General features: G+C 31.5%; 3 long non-coding RNA genes across 5 annotated transcripts; 2 read left to right on the forward strand and 1 right to left on the reverse strand.

Moving 5' to 3' along the window:
- The first annotated feature begins 1,279 nt into the window (after positions 1-1,279).
- LOC131602800 (uncharacterized) lies at positions 1,280-4,577 on the forward strand. Of its 2 annotated transcripts, XR_009284144.1 has the most exons (7): positions 1,280-1,521; positions 1,765-1,875; positions 1,977-2,078; positions 2,162-2,254; positions 3,063-3,322; positions 3,780-3,918; positions 4,237-4,577. It is a non-coding gene; the product is annotated as an uncharacterized LOC131602800 (long non-coding RNA). The 2 variants fall into 2 exon arrangements; XR_009284143.1 differs by having other exon boundaries at positions 2,162-3,322.
- A 3,943-nt stretch (positions 4,578-8,520) lies between these two features.
- On the reverse strand, positions 8,521-19,236 carry LOC131631317 (uncharacterized). Its single transcript, XR_009292654.1, has 3 exons — positions 19,101-19,236; positions 13,326-13,356; positions 8,521-8,749 (listed from the first exon to the last, which is right to left on the reverse strand). It is a non-coding gene; the product is annotated as an uncharacterized LOC131631317 (long non-coding RNA).
- On the forward strand, positions 18,682-20,323 carry LOC131631306 (uncharacterized). Of its 2 annotated transcripts, XR_009292650.1 has the most exons (3): positions 18,682-19,175; positions 19,249-19,624; positions 19,729-20,323. It is a non-coding gene; the product is annotated as an uncharacterized LOC131631306 (long non-coding RNA). The 2 variants fall into 2 exon arrangements; XR_009292648.1 differs by having other exon boundaries at positions 18,682-19,624.
- The last annotated feature ends 1,244 nt before the right edge of the window (positions 20,324-21,567 follow it).

Raw genomic sequence — 21,567 nt, forward strand, 5'->3', positions numbered from 1 at the left:
AGGTTTAAACGGTTTTTAGTTGCATGTCCCACTCATAACATTGATGTCACTGAACAAATGCAAAATTTTGTGAATGGTCTTAAGCTGAAGACGAAGCAAATAATTGACACAGCTGTCGGTGGCTCAACGAATTTTAAAACAGCCATTGAGATAAAGAAGATCATTGATGCTATTGCAGCGAATGAACATTTAGAGTTATATGACCACAGTGTTAGTCAGCCTGAAGGGTTAGTCGATTTGAAGTTGTCGAATCAAGTTGTTAAGATGGAAGACCAAATTGCCATCCTTCATGGTCCTATCTTCACTAATCTGGTGAAAAAATTATGGATTAGTGCTTCTGTAAGAAATGACAATCTCAGCATCTCATCCATCATCCATGGCATTCCCTTTACCATCACCGAATCCTCCATTGCTGAAACCATTGGCTGTCCTTCCAAACCAACTGCTGCATGTCTCACCGTCATTGATTACTGGAATGCATTTGCCATTCCAAATGATTTGAGCAATAGTGCTAGACGTGTTTTCAACGACCCAAAATTTCTTTCTCCATCTAAACAAGTCTTTTTTCGATTTGCTCTCTCACTACAAGAAAATTAGGGTTTAACGACCAAAAAATAACGACAGTTGCTTGATAACCGTCATAATTTGCATATAGAGACTGTTGTTGCGACGGCTAACACCAACTGCCCTTACTTTTAAAAAAAATTAATAAGAAATTGCGACAGTTAATGATAAACCGCCCTAAATTAAAATTTACGACGGTTAAGTAACCGCCTTAAAATATTTATCACAACGGTTATCAATAAACCGCCCTAAATTGAAGTTTACGACGGTCAAGTAACTGTCCTAAAACATTTATCACGACGGTACATCAACTGTCGTCCCTATACATTTTATCACACACATTATCTACTAAGCAGCTGAAGCAACTCATTATATTCACGACAGTGAACCAACCGTCACGCCCCTAAAATTCATCAAAGATCACGACGGTGAACCAACTGTCATTGTCTAACCTATAGTTTTCCTCCTTTTTTTACTATCCTACTTAATGTAATCTTTTTAAATATTTTTAATAAATTAAAATCAAATAAAATCTTTATAATCTTGATAATTTCGTGTAATATTATTTAAAAGCTCTCACATTTTTTAAGATTTCAATTTAATTTAATCAGAAATCTTAATTTTATTTATCTTAAATTATAATTATTTTATTTAATATAAAATCATCTTATAAAATTTTAATAATTTTATAAGAAAAACAAAACCATTACTTTCTTCCCTTCTCACAAAATGTTTTCCCCTTTTTTCTCTCTCCCCAAAACCTTCGTCCATTCTCTCTCACTAGAAACCCTAGTTCAATAGTCCCCAAAATCAAATCTATAAACCCTACACTGAAATGAAAGCAAGATGATGATTTATCCTGTATAAGGAAAAACGAGATCTCTCCTGTGAAACAAATACAAGATTCACCCATTCACGACTTCCTTCAAACAAAAACCAGTGTTTACGATGGCCATGGTAGTCCTCTCATTCTTGATTTGGTATATTTAGCGAGTTTACTAAACTTAAGCACTTATCGTCCACACTTAATAGATTCTTCATTTTCGCTGGTTTTGACACAACATATTCCCCCCTTATGCTATTTTTTGGGTATCGTTGCGTTATTTACATTTAATTTACTCACTTTTGAAAAAGTTGCATCGTGTCAGTGTCGGTGTTTATATTTCTTAGCTTATCTCACTAACATGTGATCATTGACAGGTGAGGGTGCTGAAACAGATTGGAGTTTACTATTGTGAGGTCCTTTAATTGGATTGGATCCATAATGGACTCCATTCACGACATCGCCAGTCCAGTGAGGGTGTTCCTCAGGTTCTTGTACATTTCACTTCCAACTTTCTATAATTTTCTAGATATATTAGTTGAAGAAGATTTGAATAGTTGTTAAAATATCGTCTATTCCTTTTCTGTAGAATATTCTTAGAGGAGAGCTCCTCAAGCTTGTTGACGGTGGAGAATCCTAGAGAACCTTTGTTTACATCAAAGATGCTATTGAAGTTGTTCTATTGATGATGGTAGATTATGTGATATTATGTTCCTCTAATACTTATTGTTGTCAGTTCATCTGCTAAAGATTTTGTGACATGTTTGTTGATAGGAAAACCCTGCTAGAGCCAATGACCATATCTTCAATGTAGATAACCCAAACAATAAGGTTACAGTTAGGCAGCTTGCTGAAATGATGATCCAGGTAAAATGATTATTATTATCATATGGTTCTAACGTTAGGATTTAACCTTGTTGGGATTCAACAATGATGTTTTGTTCCATGCTACAGGTCTATTCAAAGGTAAGTGGGAAATTTCTGGTTAAGGGCTTGAATGTATCACATAATTATATGACTTGAAAACTGAATTATGTTACTTCTAGTTGATGTATATAGTTAAGTATAAGCGCTGTTTTTCTGATGTACTATTTGTGTATAGCCTCTATTATTTAAAGAAGTACATATGCATTAGTGTTAGAATACTTTTTTATTAATAAGAAGTTTTTTATTAATATAATTGATCACACTTATTTTTGCGGTCTATTGCATCTAGTTTAGTTTATTCATTCCACTTAATAGAAAAATGGGGGTTACTACTTTCCTTTATGTTTTTGAAATTCTGTTTAGAGTTGAAATTGATTTGGCTCTTATGTTGGCACATGCGTTTTTAAATTCTAGGTATGTCTACTATAATAAGATGTGGCTCTCATACATCTTCTACAAACTATATTATAGTTACGAGTTTAATTCTAGGATAATTTTTCAAGTCTGTTAGTGATTGGTTTCAATCTTTAAAAACTCTGTTTTGTTATTTTGACTTAGGCTTATATAACTTTATGCTATATGTGTTTGATTTTAGACATGAAACTTACATGTGTTACACTAAGTGGTTTGGGATAGAAAATATCCTTTTTTTAATATATGTAGGTTGAAGTCTATCTTCTAGATAAACTTTAGATTTGAAATTGTGTTGATTTTTGTCTAACTATTTCAACTCTGCGACCATCAAAAGTGTGCAGTGAAGCTTCATTAGTAGTTGATTGAGCTAAAAGATCTCTCCTAATTAGAAGTCATTTGAATTATTCAACATCCTCCACCAAGAAGAAGATTACCAAGAAAACTTAGTTTGTTAATTTTTGTTTGGTATGGAACTTTAAAATTTTCATAGAAGTTGTTGCGTACGACCGTCTTAATTCTTTCAGTTTTGTAGGTGTGTTCGCTGTACCGGTACATTACCCCCTAAAATTTTTTGAAGCTGATGTCATTGTTGAGGTTTGTACCAATGCTAGTATTATGTAAATAGAGAAAGAAAAATGCTATTTGACAAATATAAGTACAAAATGTTTTTACTTATGTCCAGCCAAATGAAATAAAAACTAGAGAGTTACTTCTGCTCAAATGCATGGATTCGCCCATGTAATAAATTTCTCTATCAGCTACTTCGATAAATTTCTTGGCTAAATACTAGTTTGATTTCAATGCATTCAGACATGAAGGTTGCTTACACTTCCTTCTATTTTGTGCTATTGTCTTTGGTATTAAACTTATTATTAACTGTCTAATAATTTGAAGAAAAGAGTTAGTGTGCCAATGTAACTCACATATTCTACACTTTTGGATCTATTACTTGGATTTTTGAGTGGTGGTTCATTAAAAATTCAGTGATATAAGAACTCTAGATAGATAAATGTCATGATTATCTGCAAACCTGAAAGTTATCCATATACAGGAATCTTTGAGTTTGAAGAAATTAGATCTTGCTGCAGTGGACCAACAACTTAACCAACTTCAATTCAATCTGATAGTGATGTTTATTAGCTAAACCCAGATCTTGCTGCTACCACCTCCACCAATCTGGTTTTGTACAGGTTTGTTCCATTAGATATACTAAATTCATGAAACTATACTTTTACTTGGTGTAACATAGCCTTAAATAGCAGTTTATAAAAAAGTTTCCTGAGCTACACCCAACTAATATTATTGCCACATTGATATTACTCACTTTGACTCCTTAAATGTAACTTTATCATCAATCAAATTCTCTATATCAATTTGATGTTTCTATTCTTATGGAGTTATTGACTTCATTTTTTATGAACAAATCAATGGATCATAGCTATAGATTACAATGTGTTTTGTTTTTGTGATCGTAAAGGTTGTGTTTTATTGTCTTGGCTTTTTTCCAGTTGCTTTTAAGGATGAAGGTGGAATCATAGCGCTATAGATTCATGTGTGAGCAAGGTGGAATCATATCTAGATTTAAGAATTAAGTAAGAGGCTGCAAGACTATTTTGTTCTCTGCCAGAACATGGATTCAATGTTTTTGGAACTTGGCTTATTATTTTTAGGATAAGTTGATTCTGTTATATTCTACTGATTTTTAGTACTAATTATTTATATGCAAATATGTGTAAGTATCATTAAATATATTTACAAGAAAATATAAGTTAAATGAGTTTTTAATATATTAATGATGTTTCATTTAGCTTTTTATAGTTACGTTAGATAATACATATATAAATATATATATACATACATAATTTTTTTTAAAATTAATATATATTTAGCGGGGGTTACGAACCTCCGAAATATGTTTTAAATTTAAATGTAAAATAAATAACGATATTGAAACTGTTGCGAAAACTAAATGAAGGCATATTTACGACGGTTCCAACCGTCGGGATATCGCATTCATGACAGTCTCAAACCGTCGTAAAAAACAACGAAAAACAAAAATTAAGCAATATTCACGACGGTTTTTAACTGTCGCAATTGCGAGTTTAAGTCAGTTACATACCGTCGTGAACTAGCGCGACAGTTGGTGTGACGGTTTTGGCAACCGTCGCGAAACAGGTTGGGGACACACGATTCTGCGACGGTACTTAAACCGTCGTAGATTGTAAATTGCGGCAGTTTTAACCGTCGTAATCAAGCAAATTAACCGTCGCAATCTGTCAATTTTCTTGTAGTGTCTCCAACTTGAAGCCCAGAGGAAACTTTCATAGAATTTTGTCTTCTAGGGATCGTTTTCTCATTCATCGTCTTGAAAAAGGAAGCCCTGTGAAACTCCCTACCATTATCTCCAGTCATATGAGGGAATCTCTCTTGGCCTTCGAATGCGGTTAGAACTTCCACATTCCTTATGGACGAATTTTATCTGCTCTGTTTGAATCTGCTGGAGTAGTCGATATTTTATGCAACGCATAATTTCAGGACCATGATGAAGTTCTCCTTATTTAGTGTTGCGAAGCTTTTTCTTTTTAGTTGTAATACCTTTCTGTTTCTGTTCCTTTTTGTAATTCCCTTTTTTGGCTCTATTTTTTTTGTAATTCCATTATTAATGAAGTCTCTTTCTTTTTTATTGAATTTTTTTTATTATTGACAAAAAGGGGGAGAACGTGGGATATTTTGATTTCATAACAGTTTACCTGGACTAATGCCTCAAACATTTTTTATTTAATATATTTGCTAAATCATTTATTAAGAACAAGAAACTTCTGGATAAGGACTTTTATAAGCTTCATCTGAACTTCTATTCAAGAACATGATCAGGACATAATCAGGGAAGTATTCTAATTTAAATCTTCTGATTATCAAACTCAGAGGGGGTTTCTAACTCAGGGGGGGTTCTGATATCTCTTATGTTAATTATTTATTCAAAATATATGAGTTTTTGTCATCATCAAAAAGGGAGAGATTTTTAGAATAAAGTCTGGTTCTACATATTTGAAATAGTTTTAATGATAACAAACACATAATGTTAACGTAGATGTTTTAAATTGGCTGCATTTTGTGGTGAAACATTCCCGGGTGTTTAATGTCTTGACCAATGTCATGACATGCTTTATATGGAGTTATGCAGGTTGCATATGTGTTAAGATAATACAGGTTTTGTTAGTGAATGTCATGACATCCATGTCTAACAGCAGGAGCTGATATGCTTTATTATTATGTTTTCTGATTTCTCTCAATCTATAATTTAGGAAACTTTTTATTGTGTGTTGAATATTTCGTCTAGAAGATTTAGTTAACAGCACATTCTGTAACAACCTCATGACGTGTAAATTAGGTTAACTTGGTTAACCCTAATTTGGTTCTTGGAAAGCCCGAGGCCCAAGAGTTGCATACAAGAATACTGCAATCCTAATTTGGAACGCAGAGAGAAAGATTTGTTAATTGTGAAGAACCGTAGTTCTGTAGTTGTGTGTTTAGTTTCTTGTACTCCAAGCAATTGTCTTTTGATGATTGTATTGGAATAAGTTGTTTATGTATTTTGTCACTCTAAGCTTTTAAGCACGAGTGTATGTCTCTTGATTGAAGCTTTTAAGCAGATCAATGTGTGTTTTTGAAGTGTTTCTTCTCTCTAAATTGTTTAATGTTTGTTTGTAATCACTGCTGTGATTGAGGGGGAGTGAGTGGAGATACTCAGGTCTAGGAATAGATTGGAATTATATTGAGTAGGTCTTAAGTGAGGAGTTGTAAACGAGGGAGTTTAAATCCGAATTAATTATGCTTATATTGGATTCCTTCACTGGCTTGGTAACCCCCAGAGTAGGTATTGTTGTATACCGAACTGGGTGAATAATTTTTTTATGTTCTTTACTGTTTTTATGCACGTCTGTTTTAACGTTTTATTCTGTGTAATTGTGGATGTCATAACATCCAGTACGACATCGCGTGTGAGTTACTAGAATTTTCAGTTAATAAGAACATATATGCTCCCTAATCGTTTATTCATGTTTCAGAAGTTCTGAAGCAGAAAATAAAGCAGAAGGCTGCATTGAGGGAAGCTTATAAGAAGAAGATAGTTTGAACATTAGTCTCTCAATTATCAGAAAGCTTCACCGAGAGAGAAGTTTACAAGAATAAGAAGATCTAAATCTCTGAAGGAAGTTTATGAGAACACGAAGTTCTCATGACTTTGAAGGAAGTCCACAAGAACAAGAAGTATTTGCCACTTGATCTCCTTTCTAAGAAGATCATGTTCTAAAAGCCACTATGTAATACGGTGGGAGAACTGACTTTTTTAAATGTGCGGATAGCTAGAGTCGCCTCCGACTTTTATTTTATCCAATTGAAAAGGCTAAAAGAACAAGAAATACCTTTTTGAAAGAGATTGAGTTCGGGGGGTAAGTTATACAAAGGGAAGGTGTAAGCACCCTTTGTATCCATGGTTATCCATGGGCTCTTAATTGCTTAGCTCACTTGTTTTTGTTTGAATTGTTTGAAGAGTGTAGTGTGTGTTTAGAAAAACAGTTAGAAAAAGAACTTTAACTTTGTAATGATCTTCGTACAGATGTATACAAAGTGTAGCCTTTGAGAATTATTTTAAAAAAGGAGGTGTGAAAAGCAATTTGAATTGTTTTTTGAATTGAGCAAGCAATTAGGAATTACCTACCCTAAGTTTGTAAGGTCTATCTTGTTATTAAAGTCTTTCGTTTAAGGGAAAGAGACTATCCACACCATTAGTTAGTGGGAAGTCCTTTCATTGGATGTAAATGGTCATCGAAAAGTCATAGGGGTTATCCATACCATAAAGAGGGTAGGAAGTCCTATACATTGGATGTGAATAGTCATAAAAGGCAACAAGTAAGAATACCTTAGCATTCAAAGGGACTATCATCATTTAATCGAAAGATGAGATCATTTATATCATAGACAACATCGAAGGGACCATGATCTTTAAATCGAAGGGACTATGATGATTTAAATCGGGGGCAACATTTTCTAAGGTATCCCTACGCTCGAGGGACTTGACTATTATTCGTTGAAAGGAAACATAAGAGAGGATTACCCTAAATGTGAGTGTGTGAACAAAAGTGGTTGATTTATTTAATCCTGAAAATTAGGGTTATTCTAGATTGATTTTATCTTGCCATACAATCCTATTAACATGCATCTAAACAGTTTATATAGTGCGGAAAATAAAAGCAGAAAGATAAAGTCCTACGCTATTACAAGGCTTCGGGGAGGGGGAATACATAACCAAAAACGGGGAAGTGTGAAAAGTAAAGTGCGGGGAAATAAAAGTGCGGAAAGATAAACCCTAAAACTATTACATGACTTCTGGGAAGTTACATAATAATCAGAAGAAAAGTAAATACGGAAAATAAATCTAATTAAAATTATTACAACCTCGAAAAGATACATAATTAAAAATAATTAAACGCAAGAGGAAAAATCGAAGAATCGATGAAAATAGAATGAAATTAGGATTTGAGAAAAATAGGGTTATAAGGTGAAAACCTAATTAAAAATTCATTAACCCTAATCCTAAATTATTTAATTAATTATTGGTTAAATCCTAATTACTTAAATCGGCTAAAAAGTCTAATTGGCTAAAAAACCTAATCGGTTAAAAAACCTAATTAATCAAATTAATTATTTTTGGCTAAAAAACCTAATTAAATTATTTAATTATTTTTTTTGGCTATAAACCTAATTAAAAATCTAATTTTAATTAAATTGTTTTTTGGCCAATGGCCGAATAAATGTTAATGGACAAGACCTACCGATTAATTGTTTTTTAGGGTTGATTGAATTAATTAAAGAAAAAAAGGGTTAGCAAAAACAAATTAAATGGGCCAGAAAAAGGTATTTTACCAATGTTATAATGAGAAAGTGGCAAGTGATTAGAAAAGGTAATGGAGTGATGAGAGATAGAATTTACCTCTGCTCCCCTTTGGTTAAAGGAAGTACCTGCAAAAATAGGATAATAATAAGAATAAGAATAATAATAATAGTAATAATAATTAATGAAGGACAATTTAGTAAAATCTTTTATAATAGTCATAATAAGAATCATTAATACTATTTTTTTTTATTATACCCTTAAGCATTTATTATTCTCTTTCTTTAAATTATTTTAATTTGTCTTTTCCATACAATTAATGAAGGACAATTTAGTAAAATCTTTTATAATTTCTCTATTTTATACAATAATTATTATTTTTCTTAATATGTGTGAAAATGCCAAAACGACTTATAGTAAAAAACGGAATTAGTAGTTTTTTTTCGAGAATCAGAGTTTAAGAAGAAAAAAAAGCTATAAGGAGTTCAATTAAAAGTTAAAGCTTCAAAACTAAAGTGTATATTTTTTTGAAGGAGAAAAAGTTATTCATTTTGCATTATTATCTTAGCTTATGTTCATCATATTTAAATATTTCTGGTTGGATAATTACACATCATAATTGCCGCAAAGACACTCAAGAGGAGAGTTTAAAGGGCGAGAAACATATATTAATATTCCTGAAACAAAATATGACATTATATGTTTGCTTATTTAACTTTATGTTCTTTGCTAATATTTCTTCATGCATACACATATTTTAAACTATGAATTATATATAACATATTTCATTTTCATTTCTCCATATTAACCTCCACACATGCTTCGCAACAACAACAAGGAGAGTTTCATACGAGCTCATCATTCATTCGTGCCCTCATTTCATTAAAATTTTTCTTTTAAAGACTAAATTAATCACAATGTATGTTCTAAAATAACAAGAAAATATGTATGTGGAACTTGTTCTTTGAATTCAGAAATAGAAAACACTTTATAACATGTTGTATTAGGCAAATTGTATTTTGAATTCGAATAAAGACAATGCTTCATGAAGTATTACAAAATGCAGTCAAAATAGACAACACTTTTGAACTGTTGTTGTAAGCGAAACAATGCAACATTTGGTAAAAATGTTTGCTTAGGCGAAACAGTGGAACATTTGATATAAGTATTATTGAAAGTGTGTGTTTCATCAATGACCGCAACCTTGTGAAATAACGTTATCTTCGCCTATAAATTAGTCATTCTAGATTTAGAAATTGTATAACAAAAAAAAATTGTACATCCTCTTCACTAAAATTCCAGATTTTCTTCCCTACATCAGAGTTTTTATCAGTCTTGTGTAAATTCGATTACAGGTTAAATTATTCTAGATATTCATGCATTCCAACTCTAAGACATTTGAGAGTGCTTGAAATACTTATAAAAAAGTAGTTTTTGTTCAGGATTAAGGCCTCGATCTATCTGATTTAAAATAATTTTTTCAACAAAAACTATAAAATAAAAAAAATGAAAATTTAATTTGTTCAAATAAAAATTTTAATTTGTTATCCAATCTGCACAACAGTTGCCTTTGCGCCAAATATGATGGAATTTTATGCGTCAATCCTTTCTAGTCCTTTTTTTTATTCTACGAATTCATATTGAAATTTTTTTATCATCTAAACTCTTTTGACACACCATATCTATTAATATTTTAGAATCACTCTACTCTACTAAATTTGTAAATGCTTTAGCCAAGCAAGCTCCAAAACATGTAACATAGCGGGTATTTCGCTAGTGAGAGCATCACACACCCCAATTTTACAAGCATAACCCTTCACCCAACTCCTTGAAGAATCTCTAAATAAGCCTCTGCAATCGGCCATGGATGCAGAGTTTTTATAAGTACCGTCACAATTGAGCTTAATCCAATTGTTATCAAGATGGTGCAAGCGAACCTGCATGATCTCTGACCTTGACACCAAACCATTCTCTTGAACACGATTTCTATTCTCGATCTCTCTCACCATATATGCATGAAAAAAAATCATGGGCTTCTTTTATAAGCCCAATTCATAGTAAAAACTCTAAATAAGATAATCTTAATGGATATAGACAATCAGCCGCCCCTCGTTTTTCTCGTCTCTCACTCTCACTCTTCTTCTTCATCATGTTCTTTTTACCTTGTTCATCTTTACACTTTTATGCTTTATTTAATCGTTTGATGACGAATGATGTTTTGATTCATCATCTTTTTAAAAGCATTGAAGATTTTCTCAAGAAAAAAGAAAGTTTAACTGGAGCTTTGAAACAAAACAAATTATATACATGACGATGTGAGAAGAATGATTCAACAATTTTTTAATTTAAATTGAATGTGATAGATTTCATGAAGCTTCCTCTTATAAGTAATGGTAAAATCGGTTTGAAAATATTAATATTTTATAAAGATAACATGTGATCTATAGTTTTTTTAAATACAATGTAATTGTGTAAAAAAAAGCAATATAATTAAGGCCAAATTAACAAAAAAATATCAAATCTTAACTGCAGCAGTTAAGAAAAAAATAATAGAGTTAGATATGTAAGTAAATTATTAGGCTTCATACTCAAATCATCACCATCAAGCTACTGCAAACGTGAGCTGGGTTGCAATTAAACTTAAATTTATATAATATCATGAGATGATATAGTATATACTTTTTAGAGGCTCCTCCAAACTTTTTAGAGGCTCCTCCAAGCCCTGTGCTGCTGGTTCGAATTTGATTCAAGACGCTATATTCCAAGGGAAAGAGAAAAATAGTGTGTAATGGACAAAAATAGGGTGTAAGGGAAATAGGGAAATATGATGGAATTAGCTTAAATATGGTGGTGACAATTAGGGGTGGCAAAACGGGTCCGGCCCGCGGGAAAAGTTCGTTTTACCCGCACTTTTTCGCGGGGTGGGGGGGGTTTTAGGCCCGCTCCCTTTAGTGTGTCCGCCCCGCCCCGTTTTTTTGCGGGCATGAGCTTTTTCATACAATTTTACTATTTTTAGGCCTAAAAGGTTTAATGCCCGCAGGCTTTCCCGACCCCGCCCTCACTTTTTTGCGGGACGGGGCAAAGTTTTAGACCCGCACTCTCTCATATGCCCGCCCGCCCCGTTGCATTTTTTCGCGGGGTGGGCCTAAACGGGGCGGACATGCCCGTTTGCCACCCCTAGTGACAACTAGAGGTGGGAAATTTTACCTCATACTCCATCTTTAATTCTCTTACACCTATTATCAAAATACTCTTGTAAAAATAGTTGATTCATAAAAAAAATTCACTTTTTCTACAAAATAATTTTTTATACCGGAACTCTTTGACAAAGTTTTATGATTTGCAAAATAAAAATTAAAACTGATTATCGGAACTCTTTTGCAAAGTTTTTCAGTAAATAACATAAAAAATTGACTACAGATAGGTGAAAAAAGATGTAAGGTTTAATGAAAAAAGACATAAGAAATATAGGTGGTTTAACACACTGCGCACTGCTAATGGAAGAGGTTTTGAGAACATTCTCACATTGTTTCTCTCAACAAAGGTTACTTGTATTTGAAAATAGTGAAAAAAAAGTGTTGCAACGATTTGGTAAGTTGTGAAAAAGGTAGTATAAAAACGCGTCAACCAAAGTTTGAGAGAAAATTTTTAGTTTGTCATTTTGTGGAGAATTGTTACTACCAAATTCTCTCTCTCAAACATCCTTTTATCGTTACAATCACGTGACTGTGTTGTGATAGTGGTGGTGAGTATGAGCGTAGTACTAAGAAAAAAGAAAAAGTTTGTATTATGTAGCTGACTTTGAATGATATTGTTGTGGTAAAATTATGAGTGAGGTGTGGAGTACAAAATAGGAGGAGGTGAAAAGTGTTTTTTTTATCCCCTTGGCATCTCACGTGGCTTTTTAAATGTTTTTTATTTATTTTATTATGGTTTTAAATGTCACGTTGGCACGGTTTGGAAAAATGTCTTATAGAATGTAGGAAATGGGTGCTACCACTACGCCAACTTGTTAATTGTGATATATGATGGAACTGAAACAATATATTATATCAATGATGTTATATTAATGTACTATATTAATAATATATTAATGTATACATATTAATATACTATACTAATGTAAATAATACTTATAGTTAATATTTATTTAATATTTTAACAATAAAGTTACATTTTATTTATTATTATATTAATATTTTAATTAACATTTTTTTATAAACTATATACTTTTAATATTATAAACTGTTAATATATTATAAACTAACATTTTACACATATTATAAACTAATATACATACTTTTAATATATATATATATATATATATATATATATATATATATATATATATATATATATATATATATATATATATATATATATAGTTAAAATATTATAAAAAACATTGATATATTAATGTACTTTATATATTATAAAAATGCTAACATATAATAATTAATGTACATTGTTATATAAAACAAACAAAAAAACGTTAACATATAATAATTAATATATATTATATAAACAAACAAAATAATAAACTAACAAAAAAACAAAAAACGTTAACAAAAAACAAAAATTATATAAAAAACGTTAATAAGTTATATATAAAACAAACAAAATTATAAACAAACAAAAAACAAAAAACATTAACAAAAAACGATATATATAAAGAATTTTTATTCAAAGCTAAAAGGATGTTACCTTGACAATTTGAGTACCGATTGATATTTCGCTGTCCATAGAAATTGAAAGTAGGAAGCACACAATGAACAAGAGAGCCAGTGAGAAGATTAATGATAATGGTATTTAGAAACAAGAAAAGTGGAACATATAAATTTTTATTGAAAACATGAAGAAGGAAAAAGCATGAATATATGTTTTGACGTGAAGGCAAAAGGATACGGATAATAATAGTTGCTGGAAGAAAGAAAGCTAACTAGGGAAGCGAGATAATTATGTTTCCTTAATTACTAAAAGCTTTATCACATGCATCTTTTAATATGAGATGAAATAAAAAATAGTAATTTAATCTAATGGCTATTAATTGATCCTCTCATCTCTCATTAAAAGACCCCTCTCATTTGAAATGCCATATATATATATATATATATATATATATATATATATATATATATATATATATATATATATATATATATATATATATATATATATATATATATATATATATATATATATATATATATATATATATATATATATATGAGATAGGATCAAATGACACCAAGGTGTCAAAGTTTAATTTGACACCAAAATCTCAACAGTTAAAAGAATTGATCTAATAGTGATACTAAATGAAAAAAAATACTCCCTCCGTTCCTTTTTAAGTGTCGTTTTAGCAAAAAGCTCATCAACCAAGATAGTGGATTATTTGAGTTACTTTTTCTATTATACCCTTATTTATTTTTCTCTTTCCAAATAAATTCAATCATAAACTCTCTTTTTCCAATAACTTATTGAAAAATTTGAGGTGGAGTTATTGAGAAAATAAGGGTATAAATGACAAATCATAACATTAAATTATAAAACGACACTTAAATAGGAACAAAAAAATTCTTCTAAAACGACACTTAAAAAGGAACGGAGGGAGTAATAATAAAAGAATACATAGCATATTTTTCTCCTAAAAATTAGACTATTTACTATCACCGTTAGATCAATTCTTTTAACGGTTGAGATTTGGTGTTAAATTAAACTTTGACACCTTGGTGTCATTTGATCATATATATATATATATATATATATATATATATATATATATATATATATATATATATATATATATCAAAAAACATTAATATATTTTGTACTGTTTTTTAGTTTAGTAATTAATTTATACAAAAATGAAGTTTACAAAAAAAATATAGTTTATTAAAAAATGAAGTTTATAAAAAATAATTAATTAAAATAAAATAAATAGATAATGCAATAATTATCAAATTGAGCAATAATTATATTAAAGTATATATATTAACGTTTTTAAAAGTATATATATATATATATATATATATATATATATATATTAAATAATAAAAAGCTAATTAAAAAATACAAATAAAACACTAATAACTAAACTAAATAGAAAGCATTTAGTTTCAACGAATAAGTTGTAGCTCGGATGGTGGAAATGTTGCTTGTTAACATACCAGAACCAAATTCAACATAGTATACAATAAGTAAGCAAGTCCAGTCAACCAAACAAGGGATAAGGGCACAGAAAACAAAATCTTTGTTTTATACGAGGCGGATTACAAAAAAAAACTTCAGGGGGGCAAAACTGAATCTCGGGACAAAACCGAATCTCGCCCTAATGACAAGGGGGCATTGTATATTTAACCCGAAAATAAATTATGTGATAACAATGTAGTATTTTAATTGAAAAGAGTCCATTCAATTCAATGAAAAAAAACTAAATGTGAGAGAATCTTGATTCTTGATGATGATTTTCTTGTACTAGCAAATAATGTACGTTTTTATTTTTAAATTTATATTAATTTTCTTTTATAATTAATAGAAGTACTATGAGCTTTATCTTTTCTTTAATTTAATAATTCATTATGTAACGTAAGTAATAATTACTGAACTCAAATTAAATGTTTTGAGTTTTTAATATTATAAAATTATTAATAATTTATTTTATCATTATATTTTATATGATATAATATATTAAAATTTTATTCTTAATATGCTACCTCAATTTAATCATGATTTAACCTTCTAACCTTAAACTCTTACCTTATACGGATTTGTTCAAACTGAGATTGCTACAAAGTATTAAAAATTAGTCAAGGACTTAAAGAGTAATCTAAATATATCACTGACCTATCAAGAACCCAAGGACATTTAAAAAAGGTAAAAAGGAGCCTATACAATAAGTACCTTAGGGGATTTAGCCAAAAGTTTTGCCCAAACATCATTAGATACATTGTTTTCCAGATTTTAGGACCTCATGCTAATAGTTTAACGGAGAATGAAACAATAATGGAGAATGAAGCAGAGAAGTAAAAAAAGATGTAAGGTTTAATGGGGAGAGAGAGATAGAGAGACGTGGTTTAACACAGAGGTGAAAAAAGATGTAAGGTCTAATGGAAAATGACAAAGGACAGAGAGGTGGTTTAACACACTGTGCATTGCTGATGAAAGAGGTTTTGAGAGCATTCCCACATTGTCTCTCTCAACAAAGGTTATTTGTATTTGAAAATAGTGAGAAAAAGTGTTGCGACGATTCTGTAAGTTGTGAAAAAAGTAGTATGAAAACGCGGCAACCAAAGTTTGAGTGAAAAATTTTAGTTTTTCATTTTATGGAGAAATGTAACTAAAAATTTTCTCTCGAACTTTGGTTTACGCCTTTTTATACTATATTTTTCACAACTTACCAAATCGGTAACTTTTATTGAGAGAGACAACATAGAAATGTTCTCAAAACCTTTTCCATCAGTAGTGTGCAGTGTGTTAAACCACCTCTTTGTCTTTTCTCATTTTCCATTAAACCATACATCTTTTTAACCTCTCTGTGTTAAACCACATCTCCTCTCTCTCCTACTCCATTAAACCTTACATATTTTTTCACTTCATTCTCCATTAAAGCTTCAATCTTCGTTAAACTCTTAGCATGAAGTCCTTAAATCTGGTAAACAACGTATCTAATGATGTTTGGGCAAAACTTTTGGCTAAATCCCCTAAGGTACTTATGGTCTAGTTTATGCTCTTTTTTACCGTTTTTTTAAATGCCCTAAGATTTTTGATATGTTAGTGATATATCTAGATTACTCTTTAAGCCATTAACTTATTTTTCATACTTTACAACAATCTCATTTTGAATAAATCAGTATAAGGTAAGAGTTTAAGGTTAGAAGGTTAAATCATTATTAAATTGAGGTAGAACATTAAGAATAATTTTTTATATATATTATATCATATAAAATATAATGATAAAATAAATTACTAATAATTTTATAATATTAAAAACTCAAATAATTTAATTAGAGTTAATAATTATTATTTACGTTACACAATGAATAAATTAAAGAAAAGATAAAGCTCCTATAACTTCTATTCATTATAAAAGAAAAATAATATAAATTCAAAAATAAAACATACATTATTTGTTAATACAAATAAATCATCATCAAGAATAAATATACTCTCACATTTAGTTTTTTCAATGAATTGAGTGGACTCTTTTCGATTAAAATACTACATTGTTCTCACATAATTTATTTTCTATACAATCGAATAAACTTGTCATCTCCTTCTATTTTGTACTCCATACCTCACTCATAATTTTACCACAAAAATATCATCCAATAGCTAGATAATACAAAAACTTTTTTCCTTATTCAAATAGGGTTAAGCTAGTCTTTACTCAATTAATTTATCACCTCCAAATGTTTTTTTCTCAGCACTACGCTCATACTCACCACTGTTAGAACAAGATTTGTTCTGATCAATTATCTTAGTTTTGATGATAACAATAATATGAATTTTGCTTAAGATAATATGGTACTCTAATCCAATGCAATTTCCTTTTCAGGAAATATATAAAGAGTATGCATAATTCAGCGCTCAGAAGCTTTGTCTCAAAGGGTTCAGCATGCAACATCAGAACATGGTCTGGCAAGACATCAGAAGATGGTCGAAGCAGAATCAGAACATGGGTCTATGGAAGCATCAGAAGAACATGAGATCAGAAGCACTGAAGTTCTGATGGTATCACGCACAGAAGCACTTCAAGGTCAGAAGATCAGAAGATTCTATGCACCAAGCTGTTTGACTCTGATGATATTCAAACGTTGTATTCACAAACATCAGATCAGAAGGAAGTACAAGTGGCAGGCTACGCTGACTGACAAAAGGAACGTTAAAAGCTATTAAAGGCAACGTCAGTAGACACAGCGTGAACAAGGCTCGAGGTAGTTGACAAAAGCGTATAACATTAAATGCGATGCTGTACGGAACACGCAAAGCATTAAATGCACTCAACGGTCATCTTCTCCAACGCCTATAAATATGAAGTTCTGATGAGAAGCAAAGTTAACAACAACGATTCTAAAACTCATATTAACTTGCTGAAACTCTGTTCTACTCAAAGCTCAGAATCTTCATCTTCATCAAAGCTCACTACATTGCTGTTGTAATATATTAGTGAGATTAAGCTTAAACGTTAAGAGAAATATCACAGTTTGTGATTATAGCTTTTAAGAAGCAATTGTAATACTCTTAGAATTGATTACATTAAGTTGTAAGGAACTAGAGTGATCGTGTGGATCAAAATACTCTAGGAAGTCTTAGAGGTTATCTAAGCAGGTTGTAACTAGAGTGATCGTGTGGATCAGAATACTCTAAAAAGTCTTAGAGGGTATCTAAGCAGTTGTTCCTGGAGTGATCAGTGTGTGATCAGAAGACTCTGGAAGACTTAGTTGCTGACTAAGTGGAGAACCATTGTAATCCGTGCGATTAGTGGATTAAATCCTCAGTTGAGGTAAATCATCTCTGCGGGGGTGGACTGGAGTAGTTTAGTTAACAACGAACCAGGATAAAAATAACTGTGCAATTTATTTTTATCTGTCAAGTTTTTAAAGCTACACTTATTCAAACCCCCCATTTCTAAGTGTTTTTCTATCCTTCAACCACCACTACCACAACATAGTCACGTGATTGTAAGGATAAAAGAATGTTTGAGAGAGAGAATTTGGTAGTAACAATTCTCCACAAAATGATAAACTAAAAATTTTCTCTTAAACTTTGGTTGACGCGTTTTTGTACTACCATTTTCACAACTTACCAAATCGTCACAACACTTTTACACCATTCTCAAATACAAGTAACCTTTGTTGAGAGAGACAATGTGGGAATGTTCTCGAAACCTCTTCCATTAGCGGTGTGCATTATGTTAAACCACCTCTTTGTCTTTTGTCATTTTCCATTAAACATTACATCTTTTTTCACCTCTCTGTGTTAAACCATGTCTCCTCTTTCTCTCTCTCCTACTCTATTAAACCTTACATATTTTTCACCTCTCTACTTCATTCTCCATTAAAGATTCATTCTTCGTTAAACTCTTAGCATGGAGTCCAAAAATTTGGAAAACAACGTATCTAATGATATTTGGGCAAAACTGGAGGTACTTATTGTATAGTTTATGCTCCTTTTTCCCGTTTTTTAAATGTCCTAGGGTTTTTGATATGTTAGTGATGTATCTTGATTACTTTTTAAACCCTTTACTTATTCCCTAAAAAAAACCCTTAAGAATCCACTCATATTCTCATAATAACAACCAACCCCTCAAAATTTGGATCTTCCCCCAAAACCATCTGGATAACCGAATTCAAACTTTCAAACTACAAACCTAATTCAAACAAGCTGAGCTACACAATATAATACCCATAATTTATAAAGGGAAAACTCATACAAATAAAAAAAAAATCAACCAAAAAAAAATAAAAATAAACGTACTTGTAAGGGACCCTAACCGCAGATAGAGGAATTGCCGATGATAGTTCAACTTCCGGCCAGCAAGCAACTCTCCAGGTATACTTCTTTTTCTCCTCTTGTTCTTCTTCAAATCTTCTTTACTGTTGCAGTTTTGCTCGAATTTTTGCAGGTGGGGAAATTGTTGCGATGCGGTGTGATTCGATGAATCTGATGTTGCGGATCTGCAGGTTCTGTACGACGCGGTTGCGTCATGTTGATGCTGTGTTCGGTTTTGTTACTTGAAGAAGATGATTCGGTTGGATTGTTGTTGTTGTTGTTTTGTTGTAGAGCTGTGGATGAAGATTCGTGTTCAGGTTGTTGTTGATTGCGATTGAGGTTAACTTGTGTGTGGGTGAGTTATGGCAGTGAGTATTCTGAATGAAATTATGGGAAGGTTGGAGGTTAGGTTGCGGTGTTGTTTTGCTGTGAGGGATTGGTGCATGTTGTGTTGAGCTTGAGTGTTCGTTCGAGTGAAGCGAGTTGGGGATAGTGACACGGTTTGGAAGGTGAGTTGTAGATTGAAGTTGTGGTGTTGGTTTAGGTGAGTGTTTGTGACTTGATTGAAATGATTGAACTAATTTGAGCCATGTTTTATTGCTTTTTGATGCAGGTTTTTGTTATGCCATTTTTGTGTAATTTTTGGATTGTTTGGGACAGCATAGTGGCAAAGGTTTGGACATTATCGCGGACTGTTTTTGTGCAGGTTGGGGCAGCATTGGTTTTGGAGTTTTGTGGACAGCATTTGAAATAATTTGAGACACTGTTATATTGCTTTTTGATGCAGGTTTTTTTTATGCCATTTTTGTGTAATTTTTGGACTGTTTGAGACAGCATAATGGCAAACGTTTGGCCAGTATTGTGGACTGTTTTTGTGCAGACTGGGGCAGCATTGGTTTTGGAGTTTTGTGGACACAATTTGGAGGGATTGATGGAATTTGAAGACTAGGCTTGAAGCATAGGTTTAAGTCTTGATTTTCATGTAACTTCTTTGTAATTATGAATTCAATATTCCAAAAAAAAAAATGATGGCATAGATTTGTAATGAATCTTGAAAGAAATTTGAAAGAAATAGTGGGAAGTTATTTGAAACCCATGATTTCGGGTAGAACTTATTTGAATGAACTTTGAATTGAATGAAATCTTGAAATTTGCTTGACTTGTATTGATGTGAACTTGAATAAATGATTAATGAGTTTGATCTTGAATGATTGCTAGTGAATTATGAATCAATACTTGAATGAATATTTTTGATGAATACTTTGATCTTGTAACTTAAATACCAAGAAATTTCACGCAAATGCTTAAGAACTTTCAATTCACTCGGATTATTTTTGAACTCAAATCCGCTTCAAATTTCAATGAACAAATCTCAATCAAACTTGCAACTTCAATGAATCCCTAACTCAATTCAATTTTCCAATCTAAACCAAACTTGCGTGTCAAGCAACAAGTATTAGAAAGAATGATGCCTTGAGCCCAATGAACCTTCAAACACAACACCTCGTATCATGGCTCAAACTTTGTATCTCAACCAAACAGAGCCTAACTAAAGAAAAACAATGCATCTAGAAACGTACAACGAATGACCAAACTCAAATTCAATGATCCTCAGTTGAAGCATTGATAGATGAAAGCTAAATTCACTCCATACTCAAAAACAAAAGATTGAGATTATGATCTTTTGAGGAATACAGAGAAATAAACTCCGATCCATAATCCTGGCGCATTTTGGAGAAGAATTTCCTTGTATCTTGATGAATAATTTCACAATCATGCATCAAAACCCTTGCTCACACAAAGAAGAAAAAACTAGAAGGATCATTTTTATTAATGTAGAAATCCTCAAAACTACCGTGAAGCCTTAGCTTGAATGACTAATGATCTTTTGAACCCATGCCTTATTGAACGGAAAAAATGCATGCTATGCAAATGGTCTAATGAGGCTAGATGAAATGAATGAGAAACATGAGCCATGTAAAAATAAAATTAGGAGGACAAATTTTGGGGTACAACAACTTCACCACAGTCTTTCATGAGATGAACAAGTTTCTGCACCTTCGCGATAAAACCTGCGATCTTTTCATCTTCTCCCATTTGGAGTAATTCATAATGCCTTTGTAGTCCCTGCAATTTGACAACTTTCACCTTCTCACCTCCTCAGTAAATACTTGAAAAGAATATCTCATGTCTCCATTGACGATTCAACACGGGAAATCTAATCAAAATTCGTCGCGTCTACTGTCGATTGTATAAAACGCCGACTTACAATCCTTCTTATTGGCATTCTTGTGGACGACTGTAACTCGGTGGGAGAACTGACTTTTAAAAAATATGCGGATAGCAAGAGTCGCCACCGACTTTTATTTTATCCAATATATAGAAAGGCTAAAAGAACAAGAAAAGACCTTTTAAAAAGATTTTGAGTTCGGGGGTAAGTTATACAAAGGGA

This window comes from Vicia villosa, linkage group LG1 (assembly GCF_029867415.1).
Source record: "Vicia villosa cultivar HV-30 ecotype Madison, WI linkage group LG1, Vvil1.0, whole genome shotgun sequence".
Classification (NCBI taxonomy): Eukaryota; Viridiplantae; Streptophyta; class Magnoliopsida; order Fabales; family Fabaceae; genus Vicia; species Vicia villosa.